The following is a 4,969-nucleotide window of genomic DNA, read 5'->3' on the forward strand; positions in this document are numbered from 1 at the left end:
TGTTTTGCGTGGCGGTGTCCTCCTGTGGTATTCAACCGTCTAGATTTCAGCAGATGCTTTGCGCTGCCGTATCATAGCATCCACTAGTAAGCTTGCTGTTGCTTACGTACACATCGCGATCACTCTTTATTGTCAACGCCAGGACACTATGTAAACAGCAACACAAAAGCCCATTGAACAGGCAATCTCAAACGACGAGGCGACATGGTGTTAACGAATGCGCGCCGTTGGAGGCTCACGCCTCGTTTGTGTTTAAATCGGCTTTGAAACGGCAAATTCTTGCGTCGCTGAATAGTTCCGCTTTTATCCGCAGTATGCGTGACGGAGAAGTCCACGTCAGCTGATGCCGCCTTGCGATTAGGCATCGCGTTTCGGAGTGTGAGGAGCCGCCCTCGGGTACAGAGGTCACAACGGGCCTGCTATGGCTACGCACTGGCGGCACCTCTGATTATCAACACGATGGCCGCCGTTTCTTCCCTTGGAGCTGAAAAGGCTGACAAGGTGAAGCAGCGGCAGTAAACTCCGTTCTTTCTATGGACCTAATCGTGTCAGCTATCGTCGCCGGTGGTGTGCTGTGCGGCGAAGGGGCGTTAAGAAGCGACGCCGGGTTGTGGTGCGAGAGTTAAAATTTAAAAATTGTTTTTTCGCTTTAAACAAAGATCACTTTGATTAAAAATTCAGAATCAAAAGACAATTGATTGCTCTTTAAAACCCACCACATTTTGTATTTGTACTTGGAACTCTTCAGGGTGAAATAAACGGCTGTTGTTTTTTTTTGCGTCCAAACGCACTTTTTGGCAACTTCAGGATATTTTTTACTGCGAGATATTTAATTGAGCGGTTTAAACCTTTTTCATACATTATATACTGCAGGGCAGCCGGTAAAAGGTTCGACTAAGTCCCCGGAGGAATTAGATATTTTTTAAAATAAAATAACAGAAGTGTTAAAATTTTCCAAAACCAATTGTGGTTTTTTTATATATAAATTAAACAAAACTACACAAGCCCAACCACATTGCAAATCGAAAGCCGTGCAGATATAAGAAAAAAATATTGTTGGGTGTTCCATAAAAAAAACTGATTTTTCCTAAATTATGGAGTGATACCTAGTTTCACGCTATTTTTAAAAGTTAAAACCGCGCTCACGCCATCAAACAAATTTTTTCGTCAAAAATATTTTAGGGAATGGCTACGGACAATGCGGCAAAAGGCCATGACTTTTATTTTAGAAATCGAAGGTGGTCGAGCGCAACGTCTGGGACGTTTGACAGGAATGACCCTAAAAGACTTTAAATTAACTTTTGGGCTTCTTTAGTTGTTTCCTAAAATATATACAATAAACTATTAAATACATTAAAATATACATCACACGTGTTTAGAAGAAAGCTTCAGGGTACTAGTTCACTAGAATTTCAAAGAGCGCCCAAGTGTGAACCAATCCCGTGGGAGCATTTTGTCCGGGACAATTTTATTCCTACACCCGCTTAGCTACCACCTAAAAGAACCATGAAACGATTTTTGTACTTTCGCTAAATGCTACTTAGAATGACTCTTTAACGTTAAAAACTAGATAAACTTGCCTTAGTTTTTCTTTCTAGGCAATGGCAGTAGGCAAACAAATCTGAAAAACATGAGCATAGTTCAACCCCTCAACACGGACCCAGAACAAGTGGCCACGTGGCCTGCTGCCTATCTAATGATGCCAACGTTAATCATACCCACGGGCTGCGGTTGGTGAAGTAGAAAACGCATGCAGACCTCCAGGCATTGTTAGAGTTCGGCAATTCTCATCACCGCAGCGGTTGGACACGATCCAGAACTCGAATGTCCGCCGAGGCATTCATTGTTACGATACGAAGTCGAGTGTTCACGCAGTTCTTGAGTACAATCCATGAGCCGCGCTCGACTATCATCAGGCGGGTAGTTTCGATCCCAAAACTACGTCATCGAGCTTTGCGAAGGAAGACTGAAAAAAATACCCCTTTTAACTTTGCAATTTCACTGCGACCAAGAAGCTTCTGAACAAGTGGCGGTACGTGCGAGTATACTTGGGAGAGACTACGACCTTTGCAAAGCCATGAACATTATAACCCGATATCGTTTCACGACCCTGCTGGATGCTTGTGGGAGTAAGGGGTCGGAAAACTGGTAGTGGTTTGGACCTTGACGATGTTTCGTGCTGTGCCTCTCGCGCTTCTCATGTCTGTATAGAAAGTGCTTCTTTAACGCAATCCCTACAGAAACTGCCCTCCTAGCGAGGAGGTCGGGTGACGAGTGATGAAAAGTTGTGTGTGGTCTTAGAAGTGTACTTTTATTTGTAGGTACAGTTAGGAGATTTGTGTATGAGGAGGGTTGTGGGCACTTATGAAAAAGGCCCGCTTCAGTCGATTTATGGATACCGTGTCTGTGCGACCGTTGATGAAAAAAATCAAGCGCTTGGCTTCTCTGTGTGTAGTACTATGAAGGGTCTGGTGTGAGGAGGTTTAAGGAACTTCTTTACTGCATCCTTCCGGTCGAAGAAGTGGGTAGACTCCGTCAAAGCTGGACTTACAAATATTGAAGATGGTTGCGTGGCTCTTGTGGAACAGGGTCGTAACCGTGCCATGCGTAGACGCGGAGGGCTGGAGAAAACCTGTATATCGAAGATGGCAGACTCCGTCGATGGTTCAATAAATTCACTCGGGAGACGCAAGGTAGTGTCACGTATACCAGGTCAGCAGTTGTGCAGCGCAGGACAATCTTAAAGGCAGAGCGTATGCCGAGCAATACCAATGGTATTATATCTGCTCAGCATGATGAATACGTGGATTGTGCTATCAGGGCTTTTCCACCACCCGTTGGCTAGCGGATGGTGAGCCGAGGTGTGAGTGCGATTGACCCCCAGAAGTTGTGAAAGATAACGGAAAGAGACGATTCGAATTGTCGACCGCGGTCAGTAGTGATGGTAGATGATTTACCAAAACTGCTAACCCAGGTGGTGATGAATGCATGGGCGACCTGTTCAGCTGTCATGTGGGCAGTGGGAATCGCTTCAGGCCATCTCGTAAACCAGTCTACGCATTTCAGTTTGTATTGGAAACCCTGCGATGATTGTAATCATATCACAATGTCTAGATGTGCGTAGCTGAAGCGAGTGTCAGGTTGATGAAAAACACCGCAAAGTGTGATCGGGTGTCGATGAACTTTAACGTTTTGGCATTGAAGGCACGTTTGAGACTAACACCTCACATCTGCGTTGATGCCCTGCCTCACAACGCGTGATGTGACCAAACGCTGCGTAGGGCGTGTACCAGTGTGTAACAGCGTGTGCAGTGCGTCAAACACAGTGTGGCAGCATTTAGTAGAGACGTATGGTCGCGGTGTGCCCTTAGAGACATTGCAAAAAATCGTTGTGTTACTCTCAGGAACGTTGACGTCTCAAAGGATTGGGGATGTTTGAGGAATGCACAAGTGACTTAACTCGCTGTCCGCCTCTTAAGCTCGAGCGAGAACTGCAATGTGTACTGGTCGAGTTGAAAATCTCCTATATGTGTATACGAGATAACCCATCGGCGACGGGGTTGTCTTTGTCCGACTCGAATTTTATGTGTGTTGTAAATTCGGTCACGAAGGACATATGACGTATCTCCCTTGGGGTATGGTTAAGTTGTTAAATTAAACACGTGTGTCAAAAGCTTGTAATAGGTCAAAAAAATAATTGTCTACCTTCCAGGAAATGGCGGAAGTGTTTTACGGCAAAATACAGTCCAAGTAGTTCTCTACCGAATGTACTGTTTCTTGTTTTTGCTGCTGAAAACAGTTTTGAGAAGAACCAGACTGGACGATATTGGTCGTCGTGCAACCGTTGTAGAACTGCACCTGCTGCGGTCTCGAATGCTTCAACCACGATAAACGTTCGTGCGTCGCATTACATATGAGTTAACAGCCTAGCTGCCTAGAGTGCCTTTACGATGGCCGTAAATGCTGCAACGGCTGGTTCTGTCGAAGTGAGTTCGTTCTTGCGCTTGAATCCTGCGAGAAGTTGATTGACTTGCTGGAGTATGGTTGTGTAATGCGGAATAAAACTACCATAAAAAATTTACGAGCCCGATAGCGTGGCGTGTTCAAATCACGTCCGGGTCATCCGTTTTCAGGTGGTTACAAGAATAAGGAGTCATAAAAATTACTAATGCAATATAATCCAGTAACTCTGCAGAGCCACTCCCAGAAATCTATGGCTTATTTTGAAAGGTCCTTTCAGAAAAGGTCTGGGATTTCTAGAAGGACTTTTAGAATTCCACAGTTTTATCTTTGGAAACTTTTTGCAGTCGGATGGCAAGCCTTACTTGCAAAAACAGGGCATATGCATCGGCTAATACATCGCGCCAGTTCTCAAAGATTTATTTTTAGCACAACTTGATAGCACTTTTAGCAGCCGGATTCAAGGATCAAAAGTAAAGTAAGTGTTTAGATACGTAGATGATTTCTTAGTTCTTATCGCTTCCGATACTAACGCTTTTCAAGCAGAGACTGCGAAAGCCCTGACCGCTTTTCAAAAATGCCTTTGCACGCTAGATGTCACGCATGAGATGCCCGTAGACAACACTATTTGTTTTCTTGACATCAGGCTTTTTCTCTCGACGATCACATCTGTTGGTGTTACGAGCCACGTGTGAATAAGCCGCCGCTTCATTTTTATTCATCCCACTCCAAGCTGATCGAAAGACGTATCTTTAACTTATGTCTTAACTATGCATTAAAAAATTCCACGGAGCATTTGACCTCTGCTGGCTTTGAGCAGCAGGCAATAGGGTTGGCCGCAGCTCGGTACCTCAAGCACATTCCTGTTGCGGCTGCTGAAGGCCTTCTAGGAAATCACTGTCTCAAAGGAAACAGTGGGAGCCAGCAGGTGATACAGAAAGAAAAAGTTTTTGCGATATCGTATTTTCACCGAGTGTCAAACAATTTGAAAAAAATAATTATATGGTCA

The sequence above is a fragment of the Ixodes scapularis genome, unplaced genomic scaffold (assembly GCF_016920785.2).
Source record: "Ixodes scapularis isolate PalLabHiFi unplaced genomic scaffold, ASM1692078v2 PGA_scaffold1__304_contigs__length_218370807, whole genome shotgun sequence".
NCBI classification, from domain to species: domain Eukaryota; kingdom Metazoa; phylum Arthropoda; class Arachnida; order Ixodida; family Ixodidae; genus Ixodes; species Ixodes scapularis.